Source organism: Hylobates moloch, unplaced genomic scaffold, assembly GCF_009828535.3.
Source record: "Hylobates moloch isolate HMO894 unplaced genomic scaffold, HMol_V3 SCAFFOLD_4, whole genome shotgun sequence".
Taxonomy (NCBI): domain Eukaryota; kingdom Metazoa; phylum Chordata; class Mammalia; order Primates; family Hylobatidae; genus Hylobates; species Hylobates moloch.
In genome coordinates this window covers 10,338,533-10,353,800 of record NW_026652279.1, presented here as the reverse complement: position 1 = coordinate 10,353,800, position 15,268 = coordinate 10,338,533, and the positions used below count along the sequence as shown (strand labels likewise).

Genomic DNA, 15,268 nt, shown 5'->3' with positions numbered 1-15,268 from the left:
TTTAGAATAGTGGTTCTCTGGCCTGGCTGTGCTTTAGAATAACATATGATACTTTAAAAAGAAATATTGAAGTCTGGGCCTCACACTGTACCCATTAAGTCAGAATCTCTGGGGTTTGGGACTCGGGCATTTTTACAAAGCTCCCCAGGTGATCTCATGCAAAAGAATGTTAGTATAGACGTGCTGAGGGCAAAGATAAACACTTGTCCTGTGTCCCACAGTGGGGGCAATGAACAAAAATAGAGATTTCTTCTTTCACCATCTTGGACTTCAATTTATTTCATTTCTATTAGGTTGAAAACAGCACTTATCATTTTGGTTAAACAAATATAAAACATCTCCTCTCTTCTAACACATACCATGTTATCAGGCTAGAGCTATTACCAAATATGAATGACTAGCGTGTAACCTCTTGCCCAGAGTTTAAAAACTGTTGTTTAGGGAATGGTTTTGGCTGTCTGTCTCCTTTTCTTTTTTCTTTTTCCCTTTTTTCCTTCTCAGCCTCATTCCCTCCCTTTCTTGTTCCTTCCCACCCATGTTCCCTTCCAACACACTGAGAACCTACTATGTGCCTCCTAGGTACTTTTCTGGATGTCCTGAGATTTGTTTCAGTTTGTCTGTACATTGTCTTAAAAATTTTCCATTATTTTCCAGCATCTAAAAATAGGAAGATTTCATAGAACAATTAGAGGAGATGGTGATCCTGTACATTTCCACATGGTGACAATCAGGTGCATCTGAGTAACAGGATTCTTTGACACTGGGTTCTTTCTGCTTAGCTACAGTTCTGCCCCTTCCGAATGTCTCATATGCACCTACATTCTCATGGAACTGAAATTCTTCAGCCTTTAGAAATTTGAGCTGTGGCCTCTTAGGTAGCCCAGTTCTTTAAAAAAATATTCTATAGTCTGCACCTTTACTCTCACCCTGCAACTAAGTGCCACATTCTCAGATGAAAGTATACTCTTCTGCTATCATCCATATCGGAGGTCTGCAAACTATGGCTCCTACACCAAATCTGGCTTGCTGCTTGTTTTTGTAAACAATTTTGTAATTAAGTTGTATCAGAATACAGCCCTGTCCATTTGTTTTTGTATTGTGTATGGCTCTTTCACATATTGATGGCAGAGTTCAGTAGTTCCCTGCGAAGTCTAAAATAATTACTATCTGTTCCTTTGCAGAAAATACTTTCTAACCTATGATCTAGACTTTTGGTGGAAGACATTTGTGCATCAAGACATCTGTTACAACCTGGCTGATTTCAATTTTAGCTTTTCATTCAGATATTTCATATTATTGTGGTATCCACTTAATTTCTTGTAGCACAAACCAGAGGCCCCTTTCTATTAGAAGAGACCAGCTTTAGTAAGAGGAAACAAACGTGGAAAGAGGTTATTGACATTGACATCTGTTATTCTTTTGCTAAAATACTTTTGCCTGGATGTTAATTTGAATCATGCTTATGATTTTTTTAGTCAATTGTTTCTTTAAACAGTCATTAGGCGGAATGTTTTATTTCATCTTATTATGTAAATGTTGTTACCTTGCTTGGAGAACAAAATCACTGCTTTACTCTTCAGCAAATTCCCACTTACTCCCAATCGCATTGAACCCTACAGTGTAATAGGAATGGTGATGGAGGAAAGAAGCTAATTGTTTCAGAGCATTCGACCATTTTGAACACTACAATCGCAGCTAATCTACTTGAAATATGCTTAAGATATTATGCTCATTTTATGTCTCCAGCCAGCAGGAAAAAGATCCAGTTTATTGGGTTAGAGCCAAATGTACAACAGTGGTAAGACACATATCAAAGTTGCTAATCTTTTTTCCGGAAAAGATTGTCTGAAAAAAGAATAATTTAAAAACTCTTTTCTTTCACCTTCTCTGTACATTTGCTCAAACAACTGACTAGAGTTTGTTAAAATAAAATTTTCTCTATGTAAAATGCTGACTTGCAACACTTTCTTAATCTTTCTCTGTCCTGGACAATGGACTTTTTGTTGAGCTTTATGTACTGGGTTCCAAACAAGAGAAAATATAACGTAATATATAATTCACCATGGTAGCCTGTAGCATGAAAATGTTCTACAGAAAGGGGTATCAATGTTCTTGTCATTCCACATGTGTTTTGTCAAGTACCTTGCAAGTGCCTAAGATTGTTCTCAAGTATAAGGGAATAATAAAAAATAATAAGCATGAGGAAAATGTGGCTTAGCTTTATTAAGATACAATGTTAAGAGCCCTGAAATTGGACCTGATATCTCATCACAGCTTTACTATCAAGAAGCCCTGATGACACAGGCAGAATGGCTTCAATTATCTGGGCTGTGTGTACTCTTCTACACAATGTGGACACCACCATCTATCGCCCAAAAGCTGACCGCCAATGTTATTTTTACTTTGGAGATGACCAAATAAAATGATAGAGCATTTGTGCTTTGTAAAGGACTCTACAAAAGAAGGGAGTTTTTAATGTGCTGCTCAGGAAGACCTTGACATTTCTACCAGAATTTCTTCTGTAGTTTTCTTTTAAAAGTCCTTGGCAAGACCTCAGTAAGTTTCAGTTGGCTGAAGATGGGGCAATTTGAGCATCAGTAAGGATAATACGTGCAAAGGAGAGAAACACATCAAATATGTTTACTTCCATAAAGTCATTATCATACTAAAAAATTCATTAGCTTCTTTGAAGGTTGCTGGTGGAAGAATTCCATATTTTGAAAGCTGATAAACCAAGAGAATCAAGCATTTATCACGCTTTCTTATAAAATCCGTACCTCTGGATAACGATGTGAGAAAATTTCTCTTTAGAGAAGTATTCAGCTAACAAACGAAGGAAGAACAATAAAATTTAAAATACCACCCTTTGTAACTGCTAAAATACTAGTGTATCTGAGAAGTTGTTATCAATGGCTGATAATGTCATGAAAAGAGACAACCAGACATTATGTGCCTCTACAAGGAAACACACATCTCCACCTATGAAGTCTTGCCCGAAAAAACAAAGAACAAGAAAATCCAAGGTAAATCTGATCAAGCCTTTAGATTTAACTACTAATTTATAGAAAATTCAAGAGACAAAGCAACATTTTAAACAACACCATGGAGATGTTATCAACAAAATGCAGACTTTGGGAAAACTTCACAGAACAGAGATAATTCACTTCTTCAAAATTTTTTCAAAGAAGAAGAAAAGAAAGGCAGAAAGGAAACATGTCAGTTAAAATGGACATTAAGAGACATCTCAATCAATTATAATATATGGAACTTATTTGGACTCAAGCAATTTACTGAAAAATTGTAAGACAGTAGAACGTGGGAAATATCACTGACTTGGTAGTTGATAGTATTAATAATGTATTATTGTTTATTTGTTTTGATAATTGTATTATGGTTAAGTTTGAGGAAAATGGCTTATTTTTTAAAGATACAGTGTGGTATATTTACAGAAGATATGACTTGCTTTAAAATAATCTGGGGTTGGGAAGTGGTTGGGTATATGGATGAAGCAAGATGGGCCTTTACTAGCACTTGTTGAAACTGAGTGATGAGTACAGAAGAGTTATTACACAATTCTATCTACTTTTAAGTTTGAAAATTTGGATTGTCTCTGTTCTGTAAAGTTTTCCCGAAGTCTGCATTTTGTTGATAATATCTCTGTGGTGTTGTCTAAAATGTTCCTCTGTCTCTTGATTTTCTGTAAATTAGTAGTTAGATCTAAAGGCTTGATCAGATTTACATTGTATTTTATCTGTTCTTTGTTTTTTTTAGGCAAGACTTCTTTATAGGTGGAGATGTGTATTTCCATCAAGAAGCACATAATGTCTGGTTGACTCTTTTCATGACATTGTCATGCTGACTACTTTTATGTTTGAAATTTTCCATAATTAAAAGTTAAAAAACATGAAGCAAAAGAGTTCCAACATGAAATGATGGTAATGAACTTCCTGCATGTTCAGGAGTTTTGGCCTGGGAGCTGGCAGTTCTAATAGCAGATAGGGCAGAGTGAAGGCCTAAATGAGTCACTTTTCTACAGATTATTAAATTATGTTGGGATCAGTCAACTTTGAAACCCACAGAACTTTAAAGCTGCCTCACTAAAATCCATCTCTCTCTCTCTTTCCCTCTCTCTCTCTCACACACATTTCAAATGTCATTAAAATCTGTTAAAAATCTCAGAAGTTATAAAAACCAACATAATACCACCAATTCTATCCCCACTGAAAGACTATCCCCAAAATAGACTTTTAGTCTATCTTGAGTTTCTTTAATAGTGTGCTCAATCTGACCCGAATCTATTATTCTTTTTAGATATAAGCTTAAACCAGTGTGAAAAGCTGAGTGGTCAACTTGAAGGCTAGACTTCATTTTATTCAAAGAGAGAATTAATTGTACGTTAAGATTAAAATATTCAACAAAAAGGAGTTTTTATTTCCAGTTGTAGAATTCATAGTGCTTCTGTTAAGAGGTCAAATGGAATTATCATAGAAAAATACAAGACATGTCTCTAATCCTACTATGCGATTTTAAAATCTTCACTTGATGTTTAGAATAAAGAATGACATTATTGAATAAAATACATTCCTTTCCTCTCTCTTTGGGACTATGGTCAATGTTTAAACTTAATGATTGTTTCATTAAAATCCCATCTCACAAGTAAAAGTGATTCGCAGGAGGTTACAGAAGGCATTCTTGCAGTGATATCAGCCAGTGGCCAGCAGGCTGGGATATCAACTTTGTGAAGGTCTACGCTGCATTACCCACGTCTTCTAGGATGCTCTGGGGGGATATTTTATTTTGGAAAAAGAAATGAAGTATTTTAAGAATTTTAGATTTTCCTTGAAACCATTACAGACATCCCTGTGTATGCCAAAACTTGGTTGCAGAATCACTGACTTAGATCCTTGTTTTAAGTCTTCAGTACTTGGAAGGGGCCAATTACTGAAAATAAAAACTGGAAAGATTGTTTGCTGTTTTTGGTGACACCAGTAGCCCATAGTGCTTCTATAATTCTGCAAGCACTCTGCTACTAGGTTTTGCATTTGAAGCCCTTCCCATGCCTTGAGGCCCTCTTAGCTGCTATTTGTTTGTGTGAGACAAAGTTTCAATCTCGCTGCCCAGGCTGGAGTGCAATGGAGCCATCTGGCTAACTGCAACCTCCGCCTCTGGGGTTCAAGTGATTCTCCTGCCTCAGCCTCCAGAGTAGCTGGGATTACAGGTGCTCGCCACCAAGCCTGGATAATTTTTGTATTTTTGGTAGAGAGGGGGTTTCACCATGTTGACCAGGCTGGTCTTGAACTGACCTCAGGTGATCCACCCGCCTTGGCCTCCCAAAGTGCTGGGATTACAGGCGTAAGCCACCATGGCTGCTGGCCCTTACCTACTATTTTAAATGAAAAATAAAAAAATAAATATTTGAGAAACAGGAAAACATCTAGCTTGGAATCTTTTTCGTGTTTTTATCCTCTGCCTTGAAGCACATTGCTGAACTTTTCCTCTTTGAGAAACATATTTTTGAACCTTAAGGGATATTGCAAATTCTCAAAAATACTGCACATCCTAGTCATATTTATTTAGGAAAATAACCCAGAATCCTGCAAATATTGCATAGATTACTGCACAAGAAAACATGCCACACTGCTATCTTAAAAGTTGGGATGAAATATGACAGATAGACAGGTGAGGGGACCAAATCACACAACTAGGACAGCCCTTGAAGTGCTCTCTAAGGGGTGAAAAGTCGTGGCTATTTGTCAATTTAGAAATCCAGGGAATTGCACTATAAACTTTTTATACATTTTGGTTATATTTGCATGCTGCTAGGGCCATGGTTCTCAACAAACACAATACCTAAATCTAAAAATACCTTTGAGGGCCACATGGAAATTTGTGCAATGATTTCTTGGTTGTTACAGCAGTTGTGGGATGCTGCTACTATGTGGTAGGCTGGGAGAAGTGCTATATGTCCTGAAGTGTACGATGTATTTCTGCTCAAGGAAGAATTGCTGTCCCACTGAATTGTTAATGTCTCATTGAACATTAATGTAAGTGAAAAACCTGCTCATAATGATATAAGCCCAGAAATGAACTCAGTTTATAAAAAGTAATTTTTAAAACTTCAGACATAATTAACATTCCATTAAATTTACTCTTTTTAAGTGGTCTATAATTTGGTGGTTTTCAGTATATTCATAAGATTGTACAACGATTACCAGTATCTAATTCTAGAACATTTTAATCTCCAATTAGCAGTCACTCCCTCATGTCCCCCTTCTTTCTAGCCCTCAGAAATTAAATTACTTCTGTCTTTATAGATTTACCTATTCCAGACATTTCATATAAATGGAATCATATAATATGTGACCTTTTGAGTCTAGCTTCTTTCACTTAGCATAAGGTTTTCAAGATTCATCCATGTTGTAATATGTGTCAATATTTCATCCGTTTGTATGCTTGAGTAATATTTTATCATATGAATATGCCCCAGTGTCTTTTATCTATTTGTCAATTGATGGATGCTTGCGTTGGCATTATTTTGATTTATGTTAAAATTACCCAGGAATGCAACTACCATGTAAATTGGGGAAAGATTGTACTCTTTTGTTCTAAATTTTACTAAGAATCAGTTATCATTTTAGAAAAATCATGTCAGCAACAGTAGCCTGGCTTGTGGATTTGAATCATCAATAAAACAACTTGTTTTTATTTACAATGTTGTATTCTTGAGTTTATATCTACACACCTACACCCATGTGCACACATATTTTTACTTAGCTTGTATTTTCAAATATAAAACATAATATGGCAACTGTATCTAGGTAAATTTACTTCCCTTAAATCTAATACTTTTTCATTATAAATATGTGCACAACTCTATATCATTATGTCTTCTGGCATTATGTGCCAGACTATTTACAAATTAAAACAAACATTTTTAAACAGATTTTCTTATATTTCTCCTTTATCTCACATTTGAGAGTTATACTGATTTTTCTGAATTACATATATAGGGATGTTATACTATTCATGAATTTCATTTCGAGAGAGTAAGGAGATATCAGAAAATATCTGTTATCAAAAGGCAGTATTAGATCTTGTAAAGTTGACAATCACTGTATTAGGGCAAGACTGTGGTGAGATTATCTTTGTGAGAACTGTCCCTCTGACACAGGCTACACATTTCTTCAGTAGTATTTGTACACACATAGGCATTGTTTAGCTCCTCAGGGTATTTGAGACAAGTGATTTGCATATTTCTGTTGAATTCTGCAAATTTGCCACAATGACAAATTAATTAACAATGGCCATTGCACCTTTGAGTTAGAGGTGACTATTCCTATTTAAAAATTTTCCCTGACGTAAGAAACACAAAAATGTAATGAGACAAAAAAAAAATCTGGTGTCTTCTTTTTAGACATTGCTGAAAAGATTGTTGAGATTTTAAATAGCATGCTAAAGCTAGAATGCAAAATAGAGTTGAGAGATTTTTGTCTAGATGAATTTTCATTAATTGCATATCCGATAACTCATATGTTATTGCTTTATAAACCTAGTATATAATTAGATGATATCTATAAATCTGATAAAGCATTATCTGTAAAGGTACTGGTGAGATCTCTGGCTAAAATATTAAGTTACTTATTCAATTTTACATTTTTTAACCAATTCATGCCTTCAACCATTTTATAGTTTTGGCCAATTTACGTCTCACCTATTTGTATTTGGTCTGCTTCCCTGTTATCAAACTCTTGGCAGGTTCATCTTTGCAGTTATAGTTGTATCTGACTGAATATCTCTGAAGTCTTTCTGCCAGTCTCCATGAAAGAGGCCATTGGTTTATTATAAAATTCCTATGACTCCAAGTCATTTCCATTATCATCCTATTACTGATGTAACTGACTAATTAGAGATGGAGCTGGATTGCCTCAAGAGTGGCTTACTTACTCTGAAGAAACAGATGCCATTGAAATTGGTTAAAAAAAAAAAAGAAAAAAGAAATAGAAAAGAAAAAAAGAAAAAAAAACTACCCTGTTTTTGCCAGGAAGCAATGCTGTTAGACAGTTAAGGGATATCTGTATCTCTGAACAAAGCAACCTCCTTATAGATGGTATGAGCTGCTCTTCTGAATCTAGAATTCATTGTGTCAAAAGAATCTGGCATTAGAGAGTATCTCTAATTTCATTTTCATTATATAGATAATGAAACAGGCTCAGAGAACCACAAATTCTGGGAAAGAAAAGACAGTATAGGAATTAATCCTTCTACAACGTTCCTAACGGTTCTTCCAGTTTATGTTTGAACACCATCAATAACAAGAAACTCACTACCCACCAAAGAAAGTCTGCTGGGTGGTTCATTCTTATATTAAACTGAAATGTGTTTGGCTATAAATTACATGCACTCTTTAGAAATTAATTAAATTCCTTTTCTAAATGACAGACCTTTAATTACTTAAATGCAGCTCTCGTTCTTGATCCAATTATTGTTTTTCCATGAATCTGAACACTGTGTTCTTAGACTGTTTCTAATCATCACAGCTGCTTTTGTCTGCTTGTCTAATTTACTTGAACTTGCTTCATCCATGCAAGGTAGTCAATGGCCATTTTGAATGTAGATCACCTGCAAAATTGGTCTGCACGCCACGCCAATGCCCTCTTTCACATAGTTGATAGTAAAACATTGCATAAGACATAGTCAGGACAGAACCCAGGATTCTGCTATGAGAAATCTTTCTCTAGCATGTGATTAGTCCATGAATTAAAAACATTTAAATATGGCTATTCATTAAGATTATGAACCTACGCAATGTTTTACTAACATCCAGCCTTCTCCATAATAGGCCAGGTGTCAGCAAACTCTTTTATATAATGGATCAGATAGTAAATATTTTATGCTTTCAGAGCCTTAAAGTCTCCGTTGCAGCCATTCTACTACCATTGTTGTGCAAAAGCAGCTATAGCCAGTATGTAACAAACGTTGTGTTAGAATAAAACTTGATTTTTAAAAAGTCAGCAGGCCAGATTTAGTGTAAGAGCCAGTTTCCCAATCTCCGGTCTGGACTTGAACTTTCCTAAATTCTAGATGTATTATGTCCATCATTTAAAAACTTAATCCCTCAGACTAAAAAATGAGGCCAATGGAAAAGGTGTCTGACATGATTTTTTTCTCAGTGAACTCAAGCTGGCCTCTAGTGATTACTGTTTCCTTAATTATTCATAAAAATTCCCTTAAAGATACATTCTAGAATACATCTCAGGGTCACTAGTCTACAGTTTTCAGAACCGACTTATTTTGTAAAATAATTATAACTATACTTAACTGATTCTAACTTCTGGCACCTCTCCTTGGTGCCTCAAAATTTCTTAGCATTGGTGTGGCAATATTTCTATAGTTTTTTTTTTTTTCTTCTGCTTTTAGGAATGTAGTTCTTATGCAGGGAGTGATATACAGGACCTGGCTGTTACCGGCTTGTGAGAGCCGGCTGTGTACATCTCTTCCCAACTCCACACTGCTATCTTGAAATCAGCTGTAGTGAGAGGATTTACACCACAGGAATCAATAGATGGTACAAATCAGGGCTTTCCCTTTCCCTCTGTCATGCATCCTGGATAATTCAATCATTGAGGAGAGCAAGATGCTGTCTTACAAATCTCTTCCCCTGTCTTGGGTTTATTTTTCTCTTGACACTATTTCTTTTAGGCATTTTAGCAAAAACAACATAGTTGCTGGAGAAAAATCTGAATTCTCTATCACCTACACATTATTGGATTCAGGCAGTAGGTTTGTCCCTTCCTTGTTTTTCTTGCTTTGAACTTAACTACAAAAAGCTCTTTAGGTTGCTCTTAGCGTTTTTGGGAAGCCATAAGTCACTGGGGGAATTTAACTTTCCTTAGTATGTTCTTCCAGGTTTCTGTCATTCTTATATATAGTCTTTCTTGATGGTTTGCTTTTGCTAAATCTTTTGCCAATGTCTTTTAAAATTCCAAACTGTTTCTTTAGCTAGCTTACCATATTTCCTCATTGTTCTCATTTGCTCTTGCCTGCATAGGATGCCAGTTCTAAGAACTGATTTGAGAAATTTAAGTGACTCCCTCAGTGAGGACTAAAAATTAGGACTCTTTTAACCCAATGCATTTACTGGGATGCTGTGCTTTCTTTAACATTCAGTAAAAGAAGATACTGGGATTAAGAGACAAATTTGAAACCTTCTCATTCATAATTCAATTTGAACTTTGTTCACTGACAATGAGGCTAGGTCTCATGGGAGTAGACCGAATCAGATGAAACTAAAGCTTTCTCTCTATGAATAACCTCTAAAAGACTCAGCATAGTCTTATGCTTGTTTATCAAGATGGCCTTAGATAATTCAGTCCACTGAACGGCAATTGATTGATATAGCTGAGGCTTGAATCTAAGTCATCATCTCCTCCATGAAAGGAATAGTATTATTCACTGCTCTGTCCTTAGGCTTTAACATGGTAAGTCTTCCATGTGCATTACTAAATACCACAAAAACATCCTTACTGGTCCTCTCAGTTTACTTGGGCGCCCTTCAATCTGTTCTCCATTTTGAAACCAGAGTTGTCATCTTAAAAGCTGTCTTAGGATTTTATTTGAAAGATGAAGCCAGGAAGCACTGATAAAGAAGTAAGGAAATAAGACAGGAAATTAAGGGAAGCCAATAAAGTGTGTGTTTATGGGCAGGCTGCAGCTTTGGGTAACTTGGGATCAGTCTTATTTGGGAATTCTTAAATGCCGAAGAGAACTGTGCGGTTCGATATGATGGCCACTGGCTGAATGTGGCTTTCTAAATATAATTTTAGGTTAATTAAACATTTAAAATTAAATAAAACTAAAAATCAGTTTCTGCATTGCAACTGCCACATTTCAAGTGCCCAGTAGATCCACGTGCCAACTGGCTAAAACACCGGATGGCTCAGATACAGAATATCTTCCCATTGCAGAAAGTTCCACTGGGTAGCACTGATGTAGAGCATACCTCAGTGTTGCCCATCTGGGAGCAAGGAAGCTGGAAATTGATATATCAGTCGTATTTGTCAATGGTTGCTCTCCTAATTCCCTGACATGCCTGGTTTACCCTGCACGTATAAGGGAACAAGGACAGAATATGGATAGACACCAATAGTATCTGCTGTAAGTATAAATCAGATTGTGTCACTCTTGGCTTAAAAATCCTTTTTCATGGCTTCCTGCTACAATTCAGATAAAACCCACACTCTTCATCATGCCCTACATGGCCCCATAATCTGACTTCAAGGTTACTTCCCCAATCTCATGCCACTTTGCTCTCAATTACTCTGCTTTCAAATCAAACTGAAAGAGACTTTCTGTAAGTTTCACAAACACATTGAGTTCTTCCTTGGCTAGAGCAGTGGCACATACTAATTTGTCCACTTGAAACGCCCCCACTGGTTCACTCCCACTCCCCCTCAGCTCTCTGCATGGCTGTATCTTGCTATCCTCTAGTTCTCAGCTAAATGCCACCTCCTCCAGGAGATGTTCCACGGTCATCTTACCTAAAGTTAGCGTTTCCCTCCCATTGTTTACTTCCTTGGCTTGTTTTGAATTTCTTTCATATCATGATTTTTAATTATTTGTTTACTTTTGTTTTTGTCTGTTTCCTCTAGAACAAGGTAAGCTCTGAAGTCTCCCCCAGTATCTAGTAGTCTACCTGACACATACTAAGAACTCAACAGATATTTGTTTATTGAATAAATAAGTGAATTAATGAACAAAAAAAGTCTTTACCAGTGAGGTGGGTGTAAGAGAGGCATGCAAGGTCACACCTCTGCAGTATGCAGGGTTATGTGTGAATCTGCTTGGACAGTTAGCCTGAATGACAAACGGGCTGAGTGTGAGGGAAAGAGTGGCCTGGCCATGGCATTGTGTATAGTTGCTGATCATGGTCTTACACACCAGATGGCGCAAGTCATTAGCAACTCAACTTCTGAATTAACACTCTGGACACCAGCAGGGTGCATTCTCCAACATGCTATTACTTGCTTGTGTCAATGGCATCACTCAAGTGTGGGTTATACTGGCATTTTACAGTGGCTTAAAAACACTGTCTAGCAGATGGAGAATTCTACAAAGTTGAGCAAGCATCTGTCTAGTCTTCCAGCTTTCTAGAAAAGGAAAATGAAAAAAAATTTTGGTTGTTTTTGCTAAGTTTGTCTGTCTTGAGTGGAGCTAGCAGAGACACAGGGAGCACCTAGGTGACACCTTAGTAATTTGAGAATGACACAGTAACAGTTATCTGGGAATAACCATTGCTTATCTACTGCTTTATATTTGTACAACATTCCCACTTGCTCCATTTCTCTAATCCGCCCATAACCTTTAAGTTTTGTATAATGATTTCCATTTTACATGCAAAAACTCTGGGAGAGAGGTTGCAAGCTTTTCTGGGTTGAATTTTTAAATGGAAGGCAGGGACTTGAAACTTTGAGGAGTTCTTTTCGACACACACAGTGCCTTTTAGGCATGAGATGTAAAGGGAAGAAGAGAGGAGAAAATGTGATAGTGGTGAGATGAGCGGTGGGCAGGGGGTGGTGGTGAGAAACCTTGAAAACTTCTCGGTATAGCCATCTCGGGAGGAGTCAGATTAGGATCCAAACACAGCAAGAACTCACATGGAGTCCAGGTATAAATGTAGACAGCAGCAGGAGTCATGAAATGATTTTATGTGACTCAACATAGAATCAGAGGGGGAGGCCATTTTTATTGGGGAGCCAGTACCTAGCATTGAGTAGATGTACAAGCATCTCGGGACTTTTTGCACTAACTGGTAGGCTCTGCCAACCTTATACTGCTTCCTTTTGGTCCCCAGTGTTTGCTCCTGCACTAACTTGGTTACCCCAAAGTTGGAGCCCATGGAAATGCAATAATTTTACTCCATTCTAGCAGAGAGGTTGGCTCCTTTTTGCAACCTTGACATTTCACCCAGCAGACGACAACTGATGTGCCCATGGCATTCTCGGTGGCATAGGAAAGACAGGCTGTAGGTTATGTGTAATTGCCTGCAAACTAGCCTTTTCTGCCACTTTTTCTACCACCAGAGGAATCACATGAAAATGCAAATATATGAGAATAATATAATTTTGGGCCAGATTTAACAAAATTTCAATGGGTTATAAATATGTGAGATTTGGACATTTCATATTGTGATATTGTGAAATATATTTTTGGTTTTCAACATGGTTCCCTGGCATACAACTCTTAAACTCCTTAGAATTTCCAAGTGATGTCTTTTTATATGCTAACGAGCTGACTGATGATGGCTGGCTGCTTCTAGTTAGCTTTAGGATAGGGGTTGGTCTCTGGAAGGACCATCTATCCTAAAGGATTAGATCCAAGGCAGGATTAGAGGGTCAGGACTTCAGCCCCACCCAAAACATCTAGGGAGAGGACAGGAGCTGAAGGTTGACTTGATTACCAATGGCCAATGATTTTGTCAGTCATGCCTATGTAAAGAAGCCTCCATAAAAACCCAGAAGGACAGGGTTTGGAGAGATCCTGGACAGCCGAACACGTGGAGGTCCTGGAGGGTAGTGTGCTCAGGGAGGGCATGGAAGCTCAGTACTCGTTCCTATATTTCATACTACGCATCTTTTCATCTATATCTTCTGTACTATCCTTTGTTATTAATTGGTAAATATAAGTAAGTGTTTCCTTGCATTCTATCAGTCGCTTTAGCAAATTAATAGAACCCAAGTAGGGGGTTGTGGGATCCTCAGTTTGTAGCCAGTCAGTCAGAAGCACAGGTAAAACAACCTGGGGCTGTGACTGGCATCAGAAATGGAGGCCAGTCTTGTGGGACTGAGCCTTCAACCTGTGGGATGCGACATTATCTCCAGGTAGATGTGTCATAATGGAATTGAATTAGAGGACATCCAGCTGGTATTCACTGTAGAATTGCTTGCTTGGTGTGCAGGGAAAAACTCCCACACATCTGGTCACAGAAGTCTTCTGTGTTGATTGTCGTATGATGTGGGAGCAGAGGAAAAATATTTTGAATTTGTTTTTGTCCACACTCATATACCAGCATCTGAATTTCTGGATAGTCCTAAAAATAAGTCAGAAGAATATGGACATATGGCTCCTTAATGAGCAGCATTAAGCATGGTGCCATGCATGGCAACAATAGGCTGGGATCAAATTCTGGCTACTAGTGCCCTGCAATGTGCCAGGGTTTCTACCTTCATCTTGGTATTTTAGGCACTGTATATGGCACTGCTTAACTAACTTTTGTTACCTGGCTAGCTTCTGTAGGCTTATGTGCCTTTTAGGCCATGTTTGAGAACTACCCTTGAACCAATTATAATGCCTTTAAAAATTTATTCACAGTCAGCTGGGCATGGTGGCTTATGCCTGTAATCCCAGCACTTTGAGAGGCCAAGGCAGGCAGATCACAAGGTCAAGAGATCGAGACCATCCTGGCCAACATGGTGAAATCCTGTCTGTACTAAAAGTACAACAATTAGCTGGGCGTTGTGTCGCACACCTGTAGTCCCAGCTACTCAGGAGGTTGAGGCAGGAGAATCGCTTGAACCCAGGAGGTGGAGGGTGCAGTGAGCCGAGATTGCACCACCGCACTTCAGCCGGGCAACAGAACAAGACTCTGTCTCAAAAAAAAAAAAAAAAAAAAAAAAAAATTATTCACAGTCTTTCTGAAGAAGCGATTTCCAACCCATTCCATGATCTATGGCCACATATCCATGTGCCATGGCCTCAAGGCTGCAATACACTGTCTTATGGGAAATTTGGCTGCAAGTTTTCTTCATAGCATGTCAGTCTATTCTTGGGTTATAGCATCTCTAAGCAGGTGGGAATCAGGGCTGGATAAACATTGCCTGGTCTATCAAAGTCAGTTAGGGCTGGGATCCTGGCTTTCATATTTGGTAACCAATTATTATTTCTTTTAATGATGTAACTAGCTACCAGAATGAGAGCTTAAACTTTTTGAAAATGAAGCAAACTACCTAAGTAAATAAACAAATGAGAGCCACTTGTGGACCAATGATGTGAGCATGTCATGACATCCGTTGATACGCCCTGAGCTCTTTTACAAGGAAAAAAAATCCTGACCTATTCAACCTCAAATCTCTAAACCTTTAATAGGGGATATAGTAAGAGGCGTGTATGTACAATTAGTGGCCTCATCTTTAATTTAAAGTGTGAACCTGATTCTATTTCATCACTTTTGTATTATTCCCATGGGTAGTATGAAATTAGATTCCATTACTGC

The 15,268-nt window shown here is 37.6% G+C and overlaps 1 pseudogene; it reads left to right on the top strand.

Moving 5' to 3' along the window:
- LOC116466531 (large ribosomal subunit protein uL10-like) overlaps window positions 1-9,474 on the top strand; it is an 86,637-nt pseudogene extending 77,163 nt beyond the window's left edge.
- Window positions 9,475-15,268: the final 5,794 nt, after the last annotated feature.